The sequence below is a fragment of the Gallus gallus genome, chromosome 27 (genome assembly GCF_016699485.2).
Source record: "Gallus gallus isolate bGalGal1 chromosome 27, bGalGal1.mat.broiler.GRCg7b, whole genome shotgun sequence".
NCBI lineage: Eukaryota > Metazoa > Chordata > Aves > Galliformes > Phasianidae > Gallus > Gallus gallus.
Window position 1 is genome coordinate 2,124,851 of NC_052558.1, and position 16,071 is coordinate 2,140,921.

The following is a 16,071-nucleotide window of genomic DNA, read 5'->3' on the forward strand; positions in this document are numbered from 1 at the left end:
CCCGTAGGGTGCAGGTGCTGGGATCTGCTGGAGAATTCTTCCAATCTCTGCTCTGACACAGGCTCCTTCCAAGGTTTGATCTTCCCTGTCCATTCGAGGGCTGCTGATAATGAGCTGCCTGGTGAAGGAGGACGTGGGTTCGTAAAGCTTAGGAAATCATTAAGAGCTGTATGGTGAAATGGAAACATAGAGTTGGGCTGTGTTTGTATCTGAGTCTCATCCTACCCGAGATTCCCTGTCAGATCCCCCCGCTGACCTCAAACATGGTACGAGGACGTTGTCTGCACTGCCGAGAAGGGGTGCATTTTTCAACCATTCCATTCAAAGAAAGGGGGAGTTGGTTTTGCGAGGGCTGCCTTCAGGCACACAACATCTTCTACACAAGCTGGCAGAATGAGGTCCAAGTTTCAAGTTACCTCAGAATTTTGTGTGGTCGGAGTTCTGCTGGGGTCAGAGCCACAGCCCGACAGCAGAGATCCCCTGGGAGCCCACAGGTGTGCAGTGCAGTGCCCTGCTTGGAGCTGTGTGTGGCTGAACTGAGATCACTGTGAGCACACTGATCTGCCAGTTCTGAGTAATGCAAATTTACCTCTTTCTTATGGGTCTTCCCAGCTGGGTGGCTGGAGAGGAGGAGCAAGTATGGTGTGTTATCCTCGGAGCTACAGTCTGCTGGCACTTTGTGTTGGGTCGGCTCCAAACACCACTGGGAAGTTCACTGCGTGCTGCTTAGTCTCCTTCCCTATGGGAACAATGCATTCCTAATGCATTTGCCTGCAACCAGGGAGTGCACAGGATGGTGAACACCCCAAGGGGACATGCGTCAGCCTCTCGTTGGGTCACTGAGCATGTGCTGTTCCAGTCAAGTAGTTAATGACCTATGTGGTGGCAGTTCTTTCCATCCTCTAAATGAGGAAATACACGGTGAGGACTGATAGTTTGTATTTGGTGCTGCAGAGAACTTGTAACCCCTTGTCTCTGGTGACCTTCTGCAATGTGTTTCAGAAGGCAGCATGGAGAAGTGCACAGAGCATGTGCTGAGCCTAAGGCATCTGTTGAAATGTTTAAAGGCCCCTCCTAAGTTCAGCTGCAGTGTTTGTGTGTCCCAAACCTTGGGGTTAGTTGGCATGTGTGCTTCTAGAAACAGATACAGACATTTTTGGTTGCACAGTTTTTATTGGTTTGGGATCTTTTTTCTAAACAATATATTAGAATTCACCTGGACACAGCAAGACAGATTCCCTGATGATTTAATTTAGCATCATTCTGGTGTCTTGAAATGGGTAGTTTCAACTTGGTATACCAACCATAAATGTGGCCCTTCGTATCTTGTACCAGTGTTCTTGTAAACAGCACTCACACCAGCCCACAGTGACATTTAGCATTACTCAATCCTTGTAAAAATGACAAATGTTGGATCCACGCTGAGTTGGCTGTGACTAGTCACATATGTCAGTGATAACAGAAGACGGCACCTAAAGGTGCCCCATGTGCTTCACTTCCAGTGTTCTGTCCTGTTGACTGCATGTGTAAATCCCCGCTGGAGTGCTCCTTGTCAGGGGAGGTAATTTCACAACCTGTTTAGCAAATGGATGGTGAGAGGTGATCCTGGTTATTTTGAGAGGATAGAGGTTATTCCCTTGGAGCAAGCTGACCATACCCATTGAGATGGAGTATGGGTACACAGCCTTGGCTGGAGCAGAGTGGGGCTGAGCCCGGTTGCTCCATGTGATTTCAGTCCTCTGTTGTCAGCAGGAATGGTTCTTCTTAATCTTTTGTAGTAAATGTCAGGTGAGGAAGTGACAGTTCCGAAGGTAACCATTTTCCATTTATCCGCAGTCTGTAATACACGAGCAGATACTCACCGCCTGTGAAGGACCACTGCTGTCAATCCAACCTCAAATCTGCTTTTCTGTACTTCTGGAGGGATTCTGGCTGTATAATTTATCCGTAGACGATAAAGCATGGAGTGGCAGGGAATTAACGTCTGCCTTCAGTTTATTAGTTAGATGTTAAATATTTGATCGCAGCGAGGCTGAAGATTCACTACCGGTGTGATACAGAGCTGTGAAACGGCTGCACTGTCTGAAATCGATCAGATGGAAAAACGTCCTTATGTTTGTGGGAAACCGATAACTGCACACGCACCACCGAAATGGCATATATTATTCTATGATATTACTTACCGTCTAGGAAGGGGATATGAAGCTCCAGATAAGAGGGAGAAGACAAAGATTAGTTTAATCCCTTCGGTAAACATCCGCCATAGCTGGGCGAGGCAGCAGCACAGAGCGAAGCTTGTAATGCTTATTTATTTCCCTTCCTGCACGTGAAGAAATAAAACTGAAATAAGGTGTGAGAAGGCGCTGTGTACAGCAGGCTGCTCCTCTCCTTGCTGGGCTGCTCGTGATCGGAGGACACAGTACAGGGAGGCCCTGCCATCCCCCGCCGTCTTCCCATCGAATAGCAGCAACCACATCTTGAGAAGTTCACCAAGCAGCTTTAAAATACAAATTTATTTTAAAATATTACTTTGCCACTGTCACGCATTTGCCAAGAGGCGAGCGCTGTTGAAATTCTGCCCTAATTTGCTATGTAAATTAGGCTGTTAGGTTAAATCAATCTGCTTGTAAGTTAGTGTGCTAGGCAGTGTGGGCTACAGGAGGTACGCACTGTCCCACTGAGATTTCTGCATTTGAATGAGTTACATTTGCGTTCCCTGCTCTCTTTATTGGGTGGTCGTGCCCTGTGTGTCACTGCAGTGTGTCCCCGGTTCTGTGGGAATCTCTTCAGGGCACAGCATTGACTTAATGAGTTTTGAGCAGGAGAATCACAGCATCGGAGGCCAAGGCACACAGGGAGCGAGTGGCTGGGAACCAGGGTGCGTCAGGTTAGAGATAAATAATGAAAAGAGCAGAACCGGGACAAGTACTCATCTGTTGTTTTGTCAGAGGATTACTTTTCCTCTCAGACGTAAGATAAACACCGGCAGCACTACCTGTGTTTGCTCCTTGTTGGGTGCAGTACGCCAAGGGACAGCAGAAAGCTTTCTGACTCCGTGCTGTCCGAGGAGGCTGCTTCCTCCACAGTTATTTACAGCTTGCTTTGGAGAAAAGCGCATAGGCTGCCCACTGAGTTTCCCTTTTTGTTGCAGGGCCACGTTATTGCTGCGTAATCTCTCGTACAACCACACAGGTTCTTCGCTTAAGGTTTGATAAAGGAAGCGTGGTTGATAAAGAAGCGTGGTTAGCTACGCCTACACTGTTATGTCTCTTGCCGTAGCATAGATCTTAAAGATAATACAGAGATACAATCTGTGTATCTGTACGTTAAGGTGTTCTCCAACCCCACTGCTCACCTGAGACTGCATTTCTGGAAGGCTGTGAAGATCCCGCGGGGTGAAGTCTTCTCTTCTCTGTACTGGAGATGTGGCTGTTGGCCTCCAAGAGCTCCAGAAGTCTTCTTTGGAGCAGCAACCTGAGATTTTGAACCCACTTTTAAATAGCCTAAAAAGAGCCTCAGGGTCGTGCTGTCACTGTTTAGAATAATTCATTGAGCACGTAACACCTGGTAAGTACTGGAAGTGTCACTGCCAAAACTGAAAGTTATTTTCATTTGGAAAATGTTCCAGAGCTTGACAGTGTTTCCCACACATCTGTACTGCCTTCCAAGTGGAAGAGTTTGGGAAACGGTAGTGAAGCATGAGTACGTCATGAGGGAAAGCTCACTCTGCAAAGTGAGCGTGCTTGGATCGTGTTTGGAAGCCATCTTTCTCCGTGTCCATCTGAAGTGAAAGAAAAGCTTATTTTCCTAATAGAAAAAAGATACTTTTGTCAAAGTTTTTGGACGTCTTCCATTCTTCTGGCAGTGCTGAAGCATAAAGGAAAGAAAAATTGCTTTTCCCATTTCCCCAAAAGAACAAATGAAGACTGTAGGAAATGACATTAAAACGGTCAAAAATGCATGAGGGTTGCAAAGCCAAGGATTTAAGCCTTAGGTAAAGAGGGAACTGAGGCTCCTGTTTTGTTTTATTCCTCACTTCTGCCTGAGCTATCCTCGCTGTGGGCCCCATTTTCTTTGCACTGCCTGCTGCATAGGTGTTTACACCAAGGTAATGCCTAGAACATGTAAAACACTGCTGTGCTCCTTACAAGAATCATAAGCAGCCAGCACACAGCTGGCTAATTGCATAGAGCTGAGGGAACAATGCACTGGGCTCATGCTTTCCAGCTGTTATCTTTTCATTTTGTGTTTCACTTGTTTGCCTGCAGTTGTGTGTTTGCACTGTGCTGTCACAAGGCCCAGCAGTGGAGCTGCGATGTTGGCAATGGAGCTGCAGCAGACGTGGCTCAATTATTGGTGTAAAGAACCTTTGGCTTTTTTACAGTACTGAACGCATTTGTCATGAGCACTTAGCAAGAATAGCATCCGGAGGGCCGGCTGGAAACAGGGAGAAGGGGAGGACCTTCACTGCACGTGGATAAAATCGTTCACTGCAAGGCCAAAATTACTTTACAGATTGACAGCTCTGACCCTCAGCAGCTGTCCCCAAAGCTCAGCAATGCTCATCTGCTCAGCTTTGTGCTCCAGACGCTATTGCTTGCGGTTCTCTTTTTGCTCATGAAGTTAATGTATGGCTCGTGGTCATGCAAAGTCAGTTTGGAGTATTCCCCAGAAGGTTTTGCATTTGTTTTCTGAATAGAGAGGAAAACAAAAGGGATTGCTGCTAAAATTATGCTTGCGTTATAACCAGCTGTGGAGCGCTGTGGGAGCTCTGGCTGCTGTTGGTGGCCAGCCCCAACTTCTGAGGGCTCATCTGCTCCACCTTCACCTATAGGTGACACTGCAGCAAGCTGAAGAAGCCATGGGAAGTGGCAGCAGGGGCAGCATGCACAGGCTGTGCTGGTAGTAGTGTTTGCTGAGCAAATGACTGATCTCATGGCATCCACTGCAGAGCGGTTTTATCAATACTGATAATACTCCAGTTCCATAAATGAGGGGAATTCGGGACTGTAGCACTGGTATTTGTCAGGTGATGGACTTCTTCTTTGTTTGAAAGGAATACAGAAGACTCAGTGTCTATGCAGAACAATTAGGCCATGGCTTGCATGGCTGGGAGGGAGGGATGAGGAGTGGGCTGCAGTGTGTTGCCTTATTTTGTGGCAAAGGCAGAACACACACTGCCCTTAGTGCCTGTCCTCAGCCCATGTCATCTCTGCCCCTCCTCCATGGCAGTTACCATGGGGGTTTTATGGGCAGCTGTAAATGTGTGTTTGAGAAGGTTAGAGAGATGTCTCTAACACGTGCAATTTGCCCAGAGAGGAAAAAAAAAAAAATGTCTTGTTTAGTTGTTATGAAGCTTCTTTAGAGGTTGGTCATTAGAGTAGCCATACCTGCTGTACAGGAAGTGTTCTGAAAGCTGATGACCTAAGGAACTAGAGCAAGTGCACTAACAGGTATGCAGGGAAGGTAGCACTGACAGGCACCAAGCACAGGGGCCAACGATGAAGCAGATGGATGGTTCTCCAATGACTCTGGAATTTATGGTGTGAAATGGCCTTTGAAGCCAAGGGAGCTGTACTATTTGTTGGAACAGCACCAAGGTCTCGGCTTTGGCTTTGGCGGCTGACAGGGACCGTGGGCATACATGGTGTGAGCTCTGGGAAGGCACACATGCTGTGGGTAGGGCAGCTTCTCTATGATGCAAATCCCAGGGTGCAGAGCAGGAGGAATGTGCTGCGTTCTCTGCTTATGGTCCTCCAGCCTTTGTCTGGCATGTTTTCTTGTTCCTGTTGGAGGGCGAGGAAGAGGTTATGCTCTGCCCTCTGCCTACCGTGGCTGAGGCAGCATAGCCTATGAGAAAGGTTAATTTGAACATTATCATTCTTTCCCATACTGCGTTAGAAATGCTTTTTAAAGCTCAAACTCTTATTTTTAGGATTGACAATACGCAGCTCTCTGTATTGGCCCACAGAAAAGTAAAAATAGATGGAGGGGGATTGTGCAGATGTATGTGAATAATTCTTGGCAAAACCTGTGATGTATTCCTCAAACACTCGTCTTAAGACATTTCTCTTTCTTTTTTTTCCCCTTTCATTCCCAGTTACATATTTTGCTGCACTAAATCTTTTAAAATGAGATCATTCTCAAATGCTGCCATTTGCACATAGTTTCCTTGGTGCTGGGCTTTCTGCTTTCTTTCTTTTTTTTTTTTTTTAACAGCTTCTTGAGTGTCATAAATATAATTTCTATGGGTGAACATCAGATGGATTGCTGGAATTAACGATGTCAGTGTGCTCAGCCGTTTGCTGCTGTTGTGCTGTCCTTCCTCGCGGGCTCCACATTGAAAGAATGTATTCCTCTTGGCCTTGCTTAGGTATCTTTACGTTTGTATTCACAGATTTCCTAGCTGGGGCTCGCAGCATGGATTGAAGGCAGCCAGGAAGGATCTTTAATGGCTCTCCTGGAAGACGTTCAGCAGCCACTCCCACTGAGCGCATCGAACGCTTACACACGGCTCCAGAAGCAATCTGCAGCAAAGTATAAGGTAAGGGATAATCATTGGAGTACTGCAGGCATGTGTTAAGGACACCTTTGGAAGCTGAGATTAAAACTTGTATGTGTATCTTTTTGCTATACAAGAAATACATCTAAGTTGTAAACTTTCAGACGCCCTTGTTTTTTTCTGTTTTGCTTGAGGCTGCAGCACGTACTGTTCCAGAAGTCCTGGTAGCCCTGCTATTACTTCATGTAGTCCCTTTTTCCCATTAGTTCAGGCAGTCCCTTTTCCTCAGAGTGAAAGAATTCCATCTTACTCTCAAAAGATGAATAGTTAAAGAGAAAACACTTTGAACTCCATCAAAGCCGGCCCTGGGAGCCTCTCAGGGAACCTCTCCTCTCCCATGCATCCAGCTTGGGCTCTCTGTCCCTCCAGCCACAGCCTCATTGCTCCCCTAACAACAAAACAAACATGTCCTGCTGCCTCAACCAATGACTGATGAGCGACTCGGAGGCTTTATTTTTATTTTTACTTTTTATTTTACCTTTGCTTAATTTCTCTGTTCTGATTATCCAGCCTTGATCAAATCATCTCACTGAGTTACAGCAGGTCTCTATTTATTATCCAGATGTAAGGGGCAAAGCACAAATGGAGATGCTCCTCTGCTGGAGTATGCTGACATCACAGCTTGTGCTGTTCAGCACTGTTCTACTTCCTGCTCACAACTGAATTCCTAAGTGCTGTTTCAGGCTTCTTCCTTCCAGGAGTACTGTAATTTTAAACTTGGAATGCTTGATTTGGTAATTGTTTTTTGGTTTTTTTTTTCCTCTTCCAGTTAACATTTCTCACCTTTGATTTAACTTTTAATCTTCTGCACCCAAACGTTTTCAGGACACAAATCCTGAAGCTCTCATTACAAAACATGGACTACAAGGTTACTTTGCCTCCCAGCTCACACTCTTTTGCAGGTTTATTAGTGCAGACTTGGGTTCATTTAAAAAGTCAATTGTGGACTCAGCGTTAGAACAGAAGCTGCCTCTCCTGGAGCTTATGGTCTGAGGGCAGGCAGCCTAGGGGGTACTGCAGAGACAGACTGTCCGTACAGCATCAGTACTACAATGGAGATGTGTAATCTCAGAGCCCTGGATGTAAGGACTCATCACCACGTCATGGGGACCCTTGTCACCCACCTGCTGCTGTGGAGTAACACAAGGCCTTGATGTTTCCCTGACAAGGGCAGTTCAGAATGTTCTTGCTGAACATTCCTTTGGGTTCTTTCCCCTGGCTCCAGCCTCAGCCTTTGAGCTGCTACAGCTCTTGTGGTGCTCGTGGTTCTGCTGCAGTCAGTGTTCCCAGTGCATCCTGAAAGTGAGTGCTGTGTAACCAAGCAGGCAGTCCTCCTACCCTCCATACCACTTGCTTGGCTGCTGCTGTTCATTTTACAAAGGGTGTGAATGGTCTCCATCTCCCATAAAAGTGAATGTAATTCAGGGTGTGTGGAAAGTGAAAGTACTGGAAAAACAGGCTGTTTTGTTACTGCCTTTCCTGATTCTGACTAGAACAAACTCGTTAGGGGTGTTCCTTGTCTGCTGAGCTTCAGATGAAGAAATGCTGTTCATTCTCACTTCACACACAAGCTAGTGAAGGGAAGTGTCTTATTCTGCAAAAGGCAGAGGAAAAATATTCTCTTATTGTTTTGTATGTAAGAGCTTGAAAATAGCTTGCATCACCAGTGCTCAAACTGATGGTGGATCATTCATTTCTTATATGTAGTCACTTCATCTCACTTCACCTCATCACATACAAACACTTTCTTTTGCTTCAATTTCCCAAAGTCCTTATTTCATTAAACAAAATGTCCACGCTCACTACACACGCTCTGATTAGAACAGTGATTTTTCAGCTTCCCATAATTTCTGGTGCTCTCCCAGAATGTTTGGTGATTGTGCTAGTCCTTTGGAAAATGCCATGTCTGTAGACTGCTGCATAGACTCCTGTATACAGGGTACCACCTGCTGTAGGATAGAAAATCCAGCAGCACAATAGCCAAGGCTGCTGCTCCCCCTTCCCACATCCAGTCGGTACCTGGGAGGGGCAGCTCTGGGTGCTTTGTTTCTCTGGTTAGGTCACTGAAGTTGCTCATTTTCCTCTTTGCTCCTTCATCTGTGTATGGAGATGAGTGTTTTGACATGCAACCTAATGCTGTGTAACATAACCCTTGTCTGTGTGAAAGGGCAGCACTTGCTTTGTTCTGCACTACCTAGGTGTCCATGGGCTGCAGGGACTGTAGCAAATGACCACAGGTTGGAAAGCTTGGGCTGAGTTGTCTTAACAGAAGTTGTTGTTTATCATTGCCTTTCCCAGCTATACTAGTTGTTCCATGACCCCCAACAGATCTTGCCACCATTCTGTTTACTTATCTGTTTACTTCTGTAAAAAACGTCAAGGAATAAGAGTTAGGAGCTCTATGTACAATTGTACGTATGCCTAAATATCTCAGCAAGAGAGTTGTGGACGTTGGAGCAGCACAGAGCTCCCAAAGCTGACCAAACGTTCCCTGTGCTTTCCTTGCAGTGTTTTGCTTGGTTAATCAGGACACTTCTCAGTTAGGCATAAAATGAAAGTAAATGATGAGAACAAAGATGTGCTGAGCTACTTGACAAGACTTGAGTACAGGGTACAGGATATGTGGGTGTTTGGCATAGCCCCAGCACTGCAGATATTTTAGCTCTTGCTTATTTTTGATTCAGCTCAAATATGGCTTACCTTAAAAAAATAATAACTGCAAAGTATCTGTTGTTACACAACAAAGCTTCATAATGGAGGAAATTGCTTGGCAAAGCTATAGGCACGAGTTGTAGAGTTCAGGTGCTGCTCTGAACTATCCAGGCTCCAGCCTGTCATGGAGCACTTGGGGAACAGCTGGTTTGTTCTGTCAGATCACCCTCTTGGAGAGCAGAAACGCACAGGGAAGCTTTAGAGAGGCACAAGCCACATGGCCACCTGCCATTGCTTCTGGTCAGGTATAGCCTTGGTAGTTTTGGAAGCAACTAGGGTGGGATGCTGGGGAAAGCAGTAGTGTTCCCAAATGGAATGGGAGTTCTTCATAGGGATGAACCAGCAGAGCATCTCCATTAGATCTCTTCCAGTGAAGAGCCCCTAAACTTCTGGCTGAAGTGGTGGAGGGGCCTGCAGGTGGTGGCAGAGAGCCCTTCCCATCCTGCCCCTCCCTGCATGGATAGCTCGGAGGTATTGCTGGGCTCCTTTGCCATGAGCTTGCATGGAGGGAATCCAGTGGCAGCAGGAGCAATCTGTAGCTCTCCAGTATTGCCTCGTTAAGTATAAGTCCATTATCAACCTTTGTTTCTCAGTGTAGGTCTAGTCTGCAGACAGTGCCTCTGGAATAGGAGGAGGAAATGACTTTCTTATGTGTGGGCTTCTGTTAACTGCCAGTGCAAAAGACCAGTGTACAAGAAAGAGGCAAGGGCTGCAATGGCAACAGGGATCAACTGAAGTAAGGAAAGTGTTAAAAAGGAACTGCAGATCAAAGCATCATTTTTCACTATGTAAATTCACCTCAAGTACCTCTACGGTGTCATTAGTCCTGAAGATCTGGATTCCAGTGCTGCCAGAGTGCTAACGTTGCTAGCAGAGAGATCTGTCACTGAACTGCAGCCACCTCCAGGGTGTAAAACAACACCAGCCTGGTGGCACATAGCAGTGGCTCACAACAGCGTCAGAAAGAAGGTTCAGGAGAATAACAGAGCAGTTGGGAAGGTCTGCAGGAAGGACATATCAATAAAACATGGAGAAATAGGCTCAGTAAGCTACGTTTCAGGCTTTTTTTTTTTTTTTTTTTTTTTTTTTGCCATTAAGATAGATACACAATTCTGAGGAAAAAAATGCCATTAAGTGTAATTAATAAGAAGCAGAGCACCCATTTTTTCCCTTCTGGCTTAATGCTCCCACAGGAGGCTGAACCAGCATTCCCATGGAAGCACCGTGAGGACTGCACCGGGCCTGGCAGATCCTGTGACCTGTCACCTTGCTTGGGAAGCTGTTGTGAGAAAGGCAGCAATGCTTACAGGAGACACTGAATAGGAATAGAGAAAATTATGATCATTTTCCTGAAATGAGAGACCCACACCCCCTTTCATAATAAGAAAATCCTTTGAGTGTGGCCCACACATGTTTCAGAGGCGGCTGCTTTACTGATCATTGCAAGCCAAAATGTTCTGTCAGTACACACCTACTTCCCAAAACCAGTTGGGTTCATTAAGAGAAGGTTGCGTTTTAGTTCGTGTGCCTTTTGGAAAATTGAATAAACAACAATCTTGACTCCCCTGGGATAACAGAAAGTGCAGATTCTGCCAGCTGGTTTGTAATATGAGTGTGCTTTGCACGGTGTATTTTCACAGCTGCCTTATCAGTTTCCTGAAATGAATCAGGGCGGAGCAAACAGTTTAGGAATGTCATGAAAAAAGGGTTTGGAGCATTGCTGCGGTTTGCGATAATGATGCCCTCTTGGGATAGCATTTCGGAGTCAGGAGATATCCTACTGGGGATGGGAATCATGCTTTTACAGTGTTACTGCAAACAAATTCAACAGCTGTTGTGTCTGCCCTGGGCTGGAGGCACGCTCTTCACTCTGTGACAGTCTGACTTGACGCTGCTACTGGACAGGAGGCACTTCCAGGCCTCGTGCTGTGAGATGCCGTTTTGCCAAATGTGGTGGTTTCTGCCATCGTCATTCATCTCTGTGGAAGCTGAGGGATCTCAGAAGTTTGCAGAGCTGAGTGCTTCCTAGTGCTGAGGCATCAGCTCCACCTAAACCAACCGCTGAGGGTCAGCCTTCTGCACATCGAGGGCTGCTGGGACCAGTGGGGCTGATGGGGCGTAGGATAACCAGAGAGACAGAGGAGGAAGTGCTTCACTGTGTTAGATCTGGAAAGAGTTACTGTGCTGTTTCCTCTTCACCAGTGCTCGCTTAACAAAGTAACCACTCAGACCAACACTCTCATATAGCACTTCGGATTTTGGGGTAGGCGAGCAATAAAAAAATCTATCTTGATTGATTGTATGAGTTGAACAGGAGACGTGACATGCTGGAGAAGAATCTGACTTGTTCTGTTAATGCTGGGATGGGTTAATGGAGTGTGTGGGACTCTTACAGCAGTTTTGCTAAATACCCATTTTTCCATCACCGCTGGGTTACAGTGTATTTGACAGAAACAAAGAGTGAACCAAAGCTTTTTCCTTTCCTAAGAATGACTTTGACTAAAGCTGTACTCTTTACGATACAGCACGTGAGATCAATTTATCAAACCGCCGACAGTTATGCTTTAAATAAATAGCCTTATTATTTTGTTGGCTTGCAAAATATTGATTGCTGCTTTAGAATCAGTATTGTTCCAAGGTCTGATGGTGAAGGAGTGCTGTCTGGCTTCCCTGAAGGTCCTGCAGGTGTGGGCTGCAAAGGGTGGCAGCGCCCTATGAGTGCCTGCTCAGCAGAACTCTGTGCATCAGCTTTGTGGTGTTCTGAGTTCAGTGCTTTCCTGATAAGGTTTGTTGTCCTCTGGGAGAAATTGCTAGAGTTAATAATTTTTACCTACCTGAAAAAGCTTAAACTGCGCTAATCTGGAAAATAATGATCTGCAGCAGGATTTGTATCTGCCAGCACCACTGCTTCTGTCCACACGTTGCATCTGCCCTCACAGGCTGCTGCAGATTGCCCAAGGAATCCAAGCCGTGACTGCAGTGCCCAAATCAGGCTCAAATTTACCTATTTTATGGCTAACACTTACTGTCTCTGTGCATAGGATATCCCGGCGTTGACACAAAGTCTATTTCAATGCTTAACCATCTGTGCCATTAGAAAATTACTCCTAATTTCCAATCAGAATCATCATTGCCGAGTTTTATTCCTGGTACCTCTTGTCCTGTTCACATCAGTGATGGAGAACAAGTAATTCCTTGCCTTCCTGTTGATCTTAGGCATGCATGAAGGTTGTTGTCTCCTTTCGTTTTGTTTTAGCACACCAAATTGCTCCCCTCAGTGGAGAAGAGAATAGGAATAAGTGGGACAGGCAGAGAATAGCACCATAATTAGTCGTCTTTTTCCTGGGCAGTACTTATTAGCAGAAGTGTCTTCTTAAACCGATTGGGCTAATTAGAACCACAAGACTAATTATGGGGCATGCAGCCCCTATAGCAGCAATCTTTGTCTGGACTCTGTAGAAGAGTATTAAAAAAATAGAAAGCTTCTCAAAGTTTTCCGGCTGTTCTCATTGGTCAGCCAATTGATGTCATGTTTGCACGTGCAGACCATCACAGCAAAAACTGGTCGTAGTGAACAGCTTTCCAGAATGCTGGGCCAGAAATACAAAGGATGGGGGTGTGGGAGGTTCCAGCTGATGGACACATACCAATTGGAAGTGGAGCTGCTCTCAGGGTACAGTCGCCACAGAAGGTGTCCCACAAATAGCTTGTAGCAAAACTGCAGGCGGTTGTGTAACGCTGCTCCTACCACAAATGAACATTCACTTGATTGCCATCAGCAGTTGTTAGCTCTTAAGGACAGAGTTAAGTTGGTCATGGTGTGACTGAGCGGGGAAAAGCCAGAAACTGCTGTTCTGTTTGGGCACACACAAATGCAGTACCTTCTGTCTGCAGAGAACACACCAACTCTGTAACGTGAACAAATCGGGAGGTGTGATAATGACTTTTCTTTCTTTACGTGAGTGCTGTTTGCACTCTGATAGCTGTACCCCGGTGTGCCAGAGCTGCGTTATTTCACTCAAGATGTTATCTTGATCGCATGCAACCATTAAAGCTCCTTTAGTGCTTCTCAAGTGGAAAACGTTGAGCTTGGCATTGTTGCCGAATTATGATCTGCATAAATACATCCTCTCTTCCAAACTTACAGTTAGGATTTGCCGTACACTATTATTCTTTTGCTAATGGGTGTTTGCTGTTAAACAGAATCTCCGAGGTTCCCCTTTGGAGTTGGTTCTGCGTTGTCTGCCCATTGCGCCCCTGAGCAGGTGTGTGCAGGAAATGAAGCTGCTTTTACTCACCCTGGTTCTCCTTCCTCCTCTGAAGTTGTGTTTGCAAGTCCCTGTGTCAGCTGTTGCTCAGATGGAGGGTAATGCTGGTGTCCAAATGCAATGCTGATGGCAGAAGAAGGATCACAAAGCACGTATTTATTCCCTTTTAGACAAAATGCAGTCGGTTACCCACAGGTCAAGGTGCTCTTGCCAAAAATTGCAAAAATGAAAATTGAACAGCCGGCAAAACAAAAATCTCCCTTTCCTTCTGCAAAAGAAACCAACCCCAAATCTATTTGAACACTCCCCAGGCTGCACAAATAGACATGCCGTTCATTAGTGAAGGGATGGTGGAACCGCTGTTCTGTCACACTGCTGCAGTGTGAAGAAAATCAGCCTCTCACATCCAGAGCATTACTCTAAAATGTTTTCTCCATAGGCATCGATTTCTTAGGTAACAAATATTGTAAGCAATGTTTATTTTTATATGGTCACACTGAATAGCATCCATCTGGAAGTTTATCTGATGGTATCTGACTTAAGAGACCGAGTGTTTTAATATCTTACCATAGGCATTCTGGCTGTTTAAGAGACAAGATCTTGTTTATTACAGCCATTTTATTTTTCTTTGCTGTTGTGTAAACTTCACATCAGTTTGCTGCAAAGACCACACAAAACATAAGGAGTTGATTGAGGCTTGATGTCCTTTTTTTAGCTCCCCATTTCAGCAAGATTTCTAAATCAGTGGTTGTCAAGCTAAGGGGCCAGAGGTGTAAGGTGTGGAACTTGGACCAGATTCCTGGAGCAAAATCCAGAATGGTGACCCTGAAAACTCCCTCCATCCCTGAGTCCGTCCTTGAAGCTTTAAGCGCTATGGGTATTTGTGTTGATAGTCTTCAAATACCTGCTGTTGTGCTTCTGCAGCCCTGCAGGTCTGGGCGGGTTGGTGCTGTACATAAAGCCTGAACAGCTGGGATGCAGGAACCAAGCGTGCCTGTGTGTCCCAAAGGCATTTTCAGAACAAACCTTGTGTGTTCCAATGGGTCTGGCTCCTTGCAGAATGCAGAAGAGGCTGTTGGGGTGGCAAGCAAAGATGCTTTCTGTTCAGTCCGTGGGGATTTCAAACCTAAGCACTGACTTGGAGCAGTGGGTTCCTACTTGGAGGGCACCCAGCTGAGTTTAATGCACTGTACAGAGCCTGCGCACGCAGCATAAATAGATTGGAATCACATCTGCTTCAAGAGGTCCTACAGCCAGAAACGTTGCAGACTGCCCTAAGACCTGGGGGAACCACTCCATGTGCCCATGCTGAAGCATCCACTTTTGGCCCCTGTTGAAGAGGACAGTGCAGAAAGTGGACCCCATGTGTCTACTTTTAAATGCCTTGGGGTGCCCAGCACCAGTCAGTATTGGGCTCACATAGCTAAGTGTTCAGACATTTCTGTGTTCCTGTTCAGAGCTGCTCTCCAGCCATTGCCTTGTTCACTTTGTCTCCTCAGCTTTGTATGGGAACATCACACCTCCTTGTCGTCCACAAACCTGCGGCCTCAGATCAGTTTCCTTTGTAACGATACGGCGACATATATAAAGCAGCTGACATCAGTGCTGAGAATATTTTCCCGTAGGTGGAACTATTATGTTCGCGGCGCTGTAACGCAGAGGCAGTGATTTGCTATGCTAATAAGTCGCTGAAGGAAAACACGGGAATTATTCTGACGACGTCTTATTCCCCCCTAGTGTACGTGGTTGAAAAAGACCAGAGGGCAACAGCGGGTCAGCAATTAGAGACAGCACTTCTGCAGGGGGCAGCGAAGGAGGTGGGAGGCTGCAGGTTTCTGTTTCTGGAAGGTTCCGTGCTGCTGTTCTGCCGAAGCGCAGATCGCTCGGCCCTCAGGGCTGCGTGGAGTCCCCGCACTCAGAGCTGTAGGGATGTGGCACTGAGGGACGCGCTCAGTGGGCATGGAGGGGATCTGGGAGTGCTTTTCCAATCTTCGTGGCTCTGTGGTGATGAATTGTGATTCGTATTCGCTCTGGGCCGTGCCTGCTTCCCAAAATGTGGCTCTGTCCATCTGCTGTAACAACGCACAGCCAAACCCGAGCAGTGCGGCCTCTACCTCTTCTGGCCCCTTCCTGAGTGAGGCTTTTCCACCATCCTTTATTTTTGCCCCATTCCTCCATCCATTGGGCCGTTAGCTGGATGCCATGCGCAGCGCTGAGGGAAGGGGGGTGGGATGGGGCATGGTCCGGCCCAGCGAACGTAGGGACTGCAATTAACTTAATTGAAGGGAACGCTTTGTACTGCGGCTGAAAAGATCCTTCTCTTCAGTAAGGCCGAAATATCAGCCTGTTCGCCGCAGCGGGGCCGGGCCGGGCCCCGAGGTGCGGCCGTAACGCCTCAGCCCCGCGCTGAGGGACGCCGCCTGAGCGCCGCTCCCGCCTTCCCGCCCTCACTGCGGACCGCGCCCTCGCGGGACGGACGCGCGACCCCTCACAGCGCGGAGCCACGCCCACTCGCGGCTTTTGGCCACG

General features: G+C 46.7%; 1 protein-coding gene and 1 long non-coding RNA gene across 11 annotated transcripts in view; one reads left to right on the forward strand and one right to left on the reverse strand.

The window, feature by feature from the left end:
* TANC2 (tetratricopeptide repeat, ankyrin repeat and coiled-coil containing 2) overlaps positions 1 to 16,071 on the forward strand; it is a 173,824-nt gene that overhangs the window by 10,752 nt on the left and 147,001 nt on the right. For all 10 annotated transcript variants that reach the window (XM_004948525.5, XM_015299380.4, XM_015299383.4 and 7 more), the window contains exon 2: positions 6,398 to 6,544. The gene's annotated coding sequence lies outside the window, so the exon portion shown is untranslated. The remainder of the gene's footprint in view (positions 1 to 6,397; positions 6,545 to 16,071) is intronic.
* Positions 1,032 to 15,996, reverse strand: LOC121107655. Its single transcript, XR_005841933.2, has 3 exons — positions 3,356 to 15,996; positions 2,184 to 2,320; positions 1,032 to 2,082 (listed from the first exon to the last, which is right to left on the reverse strand). It is a non-coding gene; the product is annotated as an uncharacterized LOC121107655 (long non-coding RNA).